Here is a 10000-nt window from a genome sequence, read left to right on the forward strand (position 1 = left end):
AGGAGGAGGAGGAGGAGGAGGAGGAGGAGGAGGAGGAGGAGGAGGAGGAGACACGTCCATGAAATCTCACGCAATACTATAGAAGTGAAAATTCGTGTGAGAGAGAGAGAGAGAGAGAGAGAGAGAGAGAGAGAGAGAGAGAGAGAGAGAGAGAGAGAGAGAGAGAATTATGAATATGAGTAAACAGTTTTTAATCTTAGTTTTAGTTTGATTACTACCCAGGAGGAGGAGGAGGAGGAGGAGGAAAGGAAGAAGAAATAGATGAAAAGTAGGAACAGTTGAAGGAGGAAGAGGAGAAGGAGGAAAAGAAGTAGTAGAAAACTAGAAACAGATGGAGGAGGAGGAAGAGGAGAAACAGAAAAGGAAGACAAGGAACATATAGAGGAGGAGGAGGAAGAAGAGCAGAAGGAAGAAGAATAAAAATAAGAGTAATAAGAAGAAATGAACGAAGGATGAAATAAAAAAGAAAAAAAAGAAAAGTACCACCCCCCTCCTCCTCCCCTTCATCTACCATCCCTCTAACTCCCCATACCCAAACAACCCCCCCACCCCCTCACCTCCCCCTCACCTTACTTCCCCTTCCTCTCCCCTCCTCCTTCTCCTCCCCTCCCTCTTCCCTTTCCCTTTCCCCTTCCCTTCACCGCTTTGACCTGATGTGTACCTGGTGCTTTGATTAAAGGTCACAAGGTCAGGTGTGCTCCCCTCGCCTTGACTCAGCACGAGGGGAGGGAGTGCCAGCAAGTGCCTCCTCCTCCTCCTCCTCCTCCTCCTCCTCCTCCTCCTCCTCCTCCTCCTCCTCCTCCTCCTCCTCCTCCTCCTCCTCTTCCTCCTCCTCCTCCTCCTCCTCCTCCTCCTCCTCCTTGTTTATGCATGAGATTAATATTGATTCAAGAAAGGAAACGTATTGAACTCCTCGCTTTGTATTCATTCCTCCTCCTCCCTACAAGACACAGGAGGAGGAGGAGGAGGAAGAAGAAGAAAACGAGGACGAAGACGAAGACGAGGAGAACAGGTGGTTGGTTTGCATTCATTCCTCTCTACATGAAGACGGAAGAGGAGGAAGAGGAGATCAGATTTTGAAAGAGGAGGAGGATGATAAGGAGATGGAGGAGTAAGAGGTGGACATGGATAAAATAGGAGGAGGAGGAGGAGGAGGAGGAGGAGGAGGAGGAGGAGGAGGAGGAGGAGGAGGAGGAGGAGGAGGAGGAGGAGGAGGAGGAGGACAGAAGCTAGCCACTGTAGCACGTGAAGGTGTAGAAAGAGGAAGAGAAGAAAAAGAAGATAAGTGAGAGAAAAAAGTGAGAAGAGGAGGAGGAGGAGGAAGAGGAAGAAGAATAAGAATAATAATAATAATAATAATAAGAAGAAGAAGAGGAGGAGGAGGAGGAGGAGGAGGAGGAGGAGGAGGAGGAGGAGTGTAGCTATAAAGTATAGCTACACTCCTATAGTATAGTAAAGTGTAGCTATATTAGTATATAAAGATTGCTATTGAGAAGAGGAGGAGGAGTTGAAGAAGAAGAAGAAGAAGAAAAGGAAGATAAAAGAAAGGAGAGAGGAGAAAGAGGGGAAATAGTAGGAAGGGGAGGAGGAGGACAGCTATAAAGTAACAATATTAGTGTATAAAAATTGCCATTGAGAAGAGAAGGGAAGGGAGGAGGTGAAAAAGTAAAAAAAAAAGAATAAATAAAGAAATAAAGAAAAAAAGAGAAGACAGCGGAAAAGAAACAGAGACAAATATCAGGTAGGATAGAGAAAAAGAATGAGAATTTGAAGAGGAAGAAGAAGAAAAAGAGAGGGAAGAAGGTGAAGGAGGAGGAGGAGAGGTAGGCAGCATGTAGGAGCGTAAAGACATAAAGAATGAGAAAAATCATAAGAAGAAAGCGGAAGAAGAAAAAGAAAATGGAAGAAGGGGAAGGAGAAAGAGGAGGAGGAGGAGGAAGAGGAGGAGAGAAAGGCGCAGCAGCTAAGGAGTAAGATATAAGGGAAGGAAAGGTCGTGTGTGTGCCATGATTATTAAGGAATCCTGAGGTGAAAGATGGTATATGTATGACTCCTGATGGCGGGAAAGGTCAAACCAGGTCACGTGTGCATTATGTAGAGGAGCAAAGGTCACGTGAAGGTCACACATGTCAGAGGAAAAGGAGGACATGGGGAGGAACATGAAGGAAGGAAGGAAGGAAACGGAGAAAAGAGGAATAAAGGGGAATAACTTGGAATAGGAACAATGAAAGGATAAAGGAACATGGAAGGAAGAAAAGGAAAACAGGAAATGTGGAAAAAAGGGAGGAAAGAAAAAAAACGATGTAGAGAAAAAGGAAGAAAGAAAAGGAAAACATGGGAAATTGAAGGAAAGGAAGAAAAGATAAAAACATAGAAGAACGTAAGTGAAGGAAGGAAAAAGGGAAAACAAAGAAGGAAACATAAAGGAAAGGGAAAATACGTGGGGGAAAGAGAGGAAAAGGAACATAATAAGAGGGGGAAACATGTACACATTGATTTTGCGTGTACAGACAGACACGTTCACACACACACACACACATACACACGCGTAAACTGGCGTAAATAAGGTGGTGGGAGAGGAAGCTTCACAGGAAAGAAAGTTTACATGATGGGGAGGAGGTGGAGGAAGAAGAGGAGGAAGAGGAGGAAGAGCACATGTGGTTAATGTTAGGAAAAGGAAACTCTCTCCTCCGCCTCCTCCTCCTCCTCCTCCTTGAAGATAAATGATCGACGCTACTGTTTGTTTATTTTTTCATCTAATTCAGCAAACAAACCCTCCAACATTCAACGTCAAGGAAATCAGCGTACAGGGAATCGAACAGCCGAAGAAACCCAAAGCCGTGTGTCAGGCAGTAAATAACCACTGAATCTCTGAGGACGAATTTAAATGAGAGAGAGAGAGAGAGAGAGAGAGAGAGAGAGAGAGAGAGAGAGAGAGAGAGAGAGAGAGAGAGAGAGAGAGAGAGTAATATGTAGTGGTCTTCCTGTGGTGAAGTATTCCTTGGCCTTGAGAACTCATGAAAAAGTCGTGAGGCAGATCCGTGAAAACTGACACTTCCAATGGTTTGTTACAAGGGTTATGTTGTGTAATGGCTGATGTTGTGGTGGTGGTCGTGGTGGCGGTGGTGGTGGTGGTATAGGTACATTAAGACGAGGAGAGATGATGTCAGGTTAGACTGTAATAGATTTGGTTAGGTAAGACTGAAGTAAGTTTATGATTGGTTCAGTTAGATTTATAATTGCGGTGGTGGTGGTGGTGGTGGTGGTGGTGGTGGTGATATTCTGAAACACTGTGGGCTCTAATAAGGACAATTTGCAAAGGCCACCGAGATGATTAGTCTGGTTCTCGTGTCTGTTTTTCCCAGTGATGACGTAGAATACTTGTTAAACTATCACTGGGATCATGAAAACATCCTTGAAAACCTTTACAACTCACTGTAGCCTGTTGAACGTTGAAATGAGACCAGAAAACGTTAGAATGGCGTTTTAGGTTACGTTAGGTGAGGTGATGTTTAAGTTAGGAAGAGGATTGATGAAGTTAGGTTAGGTTAGGTTAGAAAAGGTGGTAATGTTTCTAGAGGTGTGTTAATTAATATCACGTTGTTTGCGAGTCAGGTGATCATAGGGAGGGAAGGAGAGAGAGAGAGAGAGAGAGAGAGAGAGAGAGAGAGAGAGAGAGAGAGAGAGAGAGAGAGAGAGAGAGAGAGAGAGAGAGAGAGAGAGAGTAAATATGGAGACGAGCTGTAGGAGAGAGGGAAGAATGTTGGATGAATGAGGAAAGATAAGGAAGAAGGGATAAAGAAAGAGGTAGAGAAGGTGAAAGTGGAAGAAAGGGAGAAAGGAAGAAAGTATGAAAGGACAGAGTGAATATAGGGTGAAGGGAAGGAGAGAACACGGGAGAAAGAAGAGAGGAGACAAGAAAAAAAAAGGTTCAAGTGAGAAAGGAAAAGAAAAAGAAAAATAACAAATCACATGCGAATATGCAATGGAGGGAAGGAGGAAAGAGAGAGAGAGAGAGAGAGAGAGAGAGAGAGAGAGAGAGAGAGAGAGAGAGAGAGAGAGAGAGAGAGAGAGAGAGAGAGAGAGAGAGAGAGAGAGAGAGAGAAACAAAGGATGGAAAAGTAGATGAGGAGGAAAGGAAGAATGAAGAAAAGATCGAGGAAAACAGGAAATGAAGGAAAATTTGGAAGAGAAAAGGTTGAGGTGGAGGAAGTGAAGGAGAAATAAAAAAAAAATAAGAAAAGACAGATGAATATGGAATGTAGGGAAAGAGAAAACATGGGAGAGATGGAGGGAAAAGGAAGGGGAGGAAGAGGTGGGCGGAACATGGCGCGGCAGTGCGGTGAAAGACAATAGGTGTGTTGTTTTCTCTCTTTCTCTCCCTTCTCCTTCTGTCTCTATTTTTGAGCAAGATGACTCTCTCTCTCTCTCTCTCTCTCTCTCTCTCTCTCTCTCTCTCTCTCTCTCTCTCTCTCTCTCTCTCTCTCTCTCTCTCTCTCTAGATCCCAGGATTACTAAGGCAGTCTCCATCCCTCCCTCTTTCCCTCTCTCCCTTCCTCTGCTCCTTCTTTCCCTCCCTCCCCTCTACTTCCTTTCTTTTCCCTTCCCTTCCCTTCCCTTCCCTTCCCTTCCCTTCCCTTCCCTTCCCTTCTTGCTTTTGTGTTTTCCTTCATTAATTTTCTCCTCCCTCTTGCCCTCTCCCTCCCTCCTTCCTCTCCTTCCTTCCTTCCTTCCTTCCTTCCTTCCTTCCTTCCTTCCTTCCTTCCTTCCTTCCTTCCTTCCTTCCTTTACTTCTACTTCCATTCCTTTTTTTTTTGTCTTTCATTCCAACCCCATCACTCTTCCTTTTTTATTTTCCTTTGTTTCCTCCTCCAGTTCCTCTCTCTTTTTTCGTCTCCTTTTAATTCCTTCCTTCCTTCCTTCCTTCCTTCCTTCCTTCCTTCCTTCCTTCCTTCCTTCCTTCCTTCCTTCCTTTCCAGTGATTCTTTTTCTCTCCTCTCTTCCTCCCTCTTTCCTCCTCCTCCTTCTCCTCCTCCTCCTCCTCCTCCTCCTCCTCCTCCTCCTCCTCCTCCTCCTCCTCCTCCTCCTCACCTCCTCCTCCTCCTCCTCCTCCCTCCTCTGGCTCCCTGGTTGTGATGCAATTAGTATATGCAAACACACCACACAAAAACTTGACTCTTGCTTTCCTACCTTTTCCCTCTTCCTCTCTTCATTTTTCTTATCGGTGTCATTTCTCGGGGTTACCTTTTCATTATGGAGGGAAGGAAGAGGAGGAGGGAGGGAGGAGGAGGAGGAAGAGGAAGAGGAGGAGGAGGAGGAGGAGGAGGAGGAGAGAGAGAGAGAGAAAAAAAAAAAGTGCTGGTTATGATGACAAAAGAAAACAGTGAGGAAAATAAGAAAAAAAAAAGCTGAAGTGAACACGAAGAAGAATGAAAGAAAGAAATGGTATAGGAAAGGGAGGGGAGAAAGAAAGAAGAGAAGAAGAGGATATGGAGGGAAAGAGAGAGAGAAAATAAATATTGGTACTGTTTACGATGGCGAGAGAAGACGCAATGAAGAAAAGTAATAAAAAAGAAAAAAAAATATGAAGACGAAGAAAAATGAAAGAAGGTTTAGAAACATAAGAAAGAAGAGGGAAGAAGAGAACTTGGAAGAGAAAAATACTCTGTTTACGATAAATACAATGAAGACCAAAACTGACGAATAATAATAATAATAAAAAAAAACTAATGCGAAGACGAAGAAAGAAAGGAAGAAAGAAAGAAGGAAGGAAAGAAATAAAGTTCACAGGAAACAGAGAAAGAGAGAAAGGAAGAAGAAAGAATGAAAGGAAAATAAAGAGGAGAACATTTAAACGAAACTGCACAACAATGAATAGGGTAAAGAAGGAAACGAAAAAAAAGGAATGAAAGAAAAACACACAAAAAGCATAAAAATATAAAAAAGGGGACATAGAAAATAAATAAATCAAGGAAGAAAAATGAATGAAGGGAAAGTACAGGAATGAACAGCATAAGGAAGAAAAGGAAGAAAGAAGAAATATTTAAACATAGGGGCATAGCAATGAATAGAAAAGGACGGTGAAGTACAAATGAATGAATGGGAATCTCATAGGTGTGTAGGACTCTTGGGGACGAAGAAGGGATGAGAGGAGCAGACAAAACCTGACATTGATTAGGGAAGGGAGTGAAATATTTATCTATCTGTCAGAGGGAGACACAGATGTAAAGGTGGACAGTTGCACTTTTACTTGACTGAATGCTGGGTTACGTTAAGTGGTGGTTTAATATAAGGTTTAAATGTTTGAGGTTAAATTGAAGTTTGATTTTGTTAGGTTAGGTTAGGATAGTTGGTTAGGTTAGTTTAGTTTAGGTTAGGTTAGTTTAGGTTAAGTTAGTTTAGGTTAGGTTAGGTAAGGTTAGGATAGGTTTAGTTAGGACAGTTGTTAGGTAAGGTAAGGTAAGGTAAGGTAAGGTAAGGTAAGGTTAGGTTAGGTTAAGACAGTTGTATCCTTTTGTTGACATAACGGGAGTGTATTGTATTTTTGTCCGGTTGTTTTTCCCTTCGATCTCCTCCTCCTCCTCCTCCTCCTCCACGGCCTTTTCCCCTTCCAATACCTCTCTTCCCTCCTTCCTCCTCCTCTTTTCCGATACTTCCTCCTATCCTCAACTTCCCTCTCTTCCTCCTCCTCCTCGCCAAGCCGCCTCCAATTCCTTCCTCGCCGCTGGTCCGCCCTTCGTGTGACATGTCTTGCCCTGAGGATTAAGAGTAGCACCAATGCACAGCAGAGTACAGTGACGCAACACCACCTCGCAGTACTCGGGGGGACCTTAGCAATACAACACGGGGGCGAGTCATTATACCAGAGGAGTGTAACGCACAAAGCAACACAATGCACTATAATACTCACCGATGCAAGGAAGTGACGCAACACCGCCATTTCTTTATCAGTCACGCAACACTGGGACGGGTTAGTAGTCGTATGTAACTGGGAGCAACACAGCAAGTCAGTTCAACATGTAATAGCATCATAATATTCTGCCACTAACACTGTGTGACGTACGGACTAACTTAACGCAACACACCGCAATACAAAACTCAACACACCTTTCCTTTCATTCTTCGCTGCCTTGAAAGATTATACAAGACTTGCACTTTGTATACAACACCCAGACTTTGTATCTTCACTCTTATTGTACAGGTGTGTGCGGTTAACCTTGGTGGCGCGTGGCGAGGTGTGCCGAGTGGCGGAGAAACGCGGTGACAGTCTGTGCTGGTAGCGGGTGTGTGAGGGGGGTGGAGGTTAGAAATAATGAGTTTTCCCCAGTCGTCTTGTCTCTTGTTTGTGCCTATCTATATATTTCAGTGGCGTAAGGGAAAACTGGGATGTTCTTTGGTCATGTTCTGTTCTCACGCCTCTTTCAGGAAACGTGAAGGGAGGAAAGATTACGTGAGTGCTGTAGGAATGCAAGGAAGTATCTGGCATTTGTATTGAATAACTCTTCTATCCCTCAACAACCCTTACACACACACACACACACACACACACACACACACACACACACACACACACACACACACACACACACACACACACACACACACACACACACACACACACGGCAACAAGAAGAGTAATAAGTTCACAAGTTTGACGAGAATGTTAAGGGTAATAGGTGAAGAAATTACAGCAGCAAGATTTAAACAAGACGTTCTACAAGGAAGCTGAAGAAGATATTGAAGCACAGTTCTCGAGAGGCAGGTATGCTTATTGCAGCAGCAGGAAGTGTGTGTGTGTGTGTGTGTGTGTGTGTGTGTGTGTGTGTGTGTGTGTGTGTGTGTGTGTGTGTGTGTGTGTGTGTGTGTGTGCGCTCTATGAAACTTGAATATTATGCAAAATCCGCACGCTTCATAAAGTTCAAATTTTTAAAACTTCCTATTTCGTGAAAAAGAGTTTTAAATCCTTAATAATTCTTATAACACATGTATCTGTACCATATCCATACTATCTGTCTATCTCCATCAATAAATCAATCTATGTAATTCTATCTTATAATTTTTTTTACATGTTTACAAGGAATCATAAGCGAAAAAACAGGATATAAGAAAATAATTAATATTTTCTCAAAAGTTTTCGTATCAAGTTACAATTACATCGAGAGAGAGAGAGAGAGAGAGAGAGAGAGAGAGAGAGAGAGAGAGAGAGAGAAGAGAGAGAGAGGGAGAGAGAGAGAAACTTTCCTTCAAGAACCTACGTACAGTACGAGTATTGTTCGGAAACTTACATTGGCTGGAGAGTCGAGACACCGGAAAGACCTGAATGTTGTGTGGCGGAGGGGAAGTGGGGAGTGGAGGGGAGGGGGGGTGAGAGGCGGAACACAGGGTCAGATCATCAAATACACATTACCCTCCCGTTCACAATCACTCACAATCGCATTTACGACTTTCTGAATAAGTGCTGTAACTTTCCGCATGACGAGGTTCTTCACGGGATGAGTTGTTTAATAATACGAGTTATAGGGAGGGGAGAGAGAACGGGGTGGGGGGTGATGGTTAGGGCGGCGGCGGCGGCGGGGAGTGACGGCAGACTGGACATCAAAGGGCGAGGTCGTCCTGTGCCCATCACACGCCGCCTCCCTTCCCAGGAATATTAAATAACTTGATGCATTGTTTTCCACTCCCGCCGCCGCCCGCCGCCATCCACCGCCGCCGTCCACCCGCCGCCTGCTACTGTTCCCTTTCCATATTGAGGCCGCACTGACAAGCTGGAGGGAATGTGCGTTGTATGAATGTATTATTAACTTACCCCACCGCCTTCATCCTCGTGAAAGCTTCCAGACCTTTGCTGAATGTATTTTTGGTGGCGTTTGTTGTTGTTTTTGTTTCTGCATCACATTATTTGATCCATTTTTTGTCTTATTTTTATTAGTTTATCACATTCCAAACACTTAACGTATTTGCTGATGTCAGTTGTGGTTTTGTCTTGATTTTACATTGCCAATCCCTTGTTATTAGTTTCAAACAGTCTGCTTTATTTTTGTTAATGAATCATCTTCCGTTACCTTTACTTCTCATTCCAGATCTATTTGTCATTATTTGGTCTTGGGTCTACATTTCAAACCCTTATTTAATCCATCCCAACCCTCAGTCACCTTGATATTGTTATTGAATCCTCTTCCATTCCACTTATTTATTCCAATCTCTTTTATCGTTATTGCGTCATTATTGCATTCCAGACCTTCAGTGCGCGTCACGTCTCATTCACTGTTGATGTGTTACTGAAGCACATCTTATCTTTGAGTGCATTCCTGATGTTATACTTTATCTCTGCATCATGTCAGTACTTCAGTATCACATTGTAGTTTTTTGTAAGTGTCTTCCGAATCCTTACTTTTTTGCATTCGCCATTTAATTTATGTCTTCCAACGGTTTAATCAATAACATTCCTCATCTCTTGCATCGTTATTTAATCGCTAAACTTGTATTGCATTAACACTTCAATTGTTCATTATGGTATGGGAATTTCTATATTCTCTTTTATTATCTTTTATGGTTCATTTATAATCAAAAGAGTTCATAATAGTCTTCCGATCTCGTCATTATGTTTGTAACTGTCCACATTATAAATACACACCAGTGTCGTATGAGAATTCCTGTATTTTTTTCCATTTTCTTCCACGATTCCTCCGTTTTTCTCTCATATTAGCATATTAGCGACCTATTTATTGTTATGTTGCCAGTGTCTCATTATAAACAGCAACACGAGGTTATTTATTAATTCTTGTCTCTCCTTCTTGCAGGGCCGTGGCGAGTGAGGGGCTTCCTGTAGCAGCAATAAGAGGTGAGTAAGGGTTTCCTGCTGGCTGGAGAGAGACTGCAGTGTGGATGCAAGTGAAGACGAGTTAATCTCGGACATCATATTTTTAGACCATAACTGAACTATTTCATGTAACTGCACTGCTCAAAAAATACGAATATCGACGGTGTTAGAGAAAAACCA

General features: G+C 43.0%; 1 protein-coding gene across 16 annotated transcripts in view; it reads left to right on the plus strand.

Moving 5' to 3' along the window:
- Positions 1-10000, plus strand: part of LOC135112084 (plasma membrane calcium-transporting ATPase 3-like) — a 229423-nt gene that overhangs the window by 52890 nt on the left and 166533 nt on the right. For all 16 annotated transcript variants that reach the window (XM_064026012.1, XM_064026024.1, XM_064026011.1 and 13 more), the window contains exon 2: positions 9801-9841. The gene's annotated coding sequence lies outside the window, so the exon portion shown is untranslated. The remainder of the gene's footprint in view (positions 1-9800; positions 9842-10000) is intronic.

This window comes from Scylla paramamosain, chromosome 23 (genome assembly GCF_035594125.1).
Source record: "Scylla paramamosain isolate STU-SP2022 chromosome 23, ASM3559412v1, whole genome shotgun sequence".
Taxonomy (NCBI): Eukaryota; Metazoa; Arthropoda; class Malacostraca; order Decapoda; family Portunidae; genus Scylla; species Scylla paramamosain.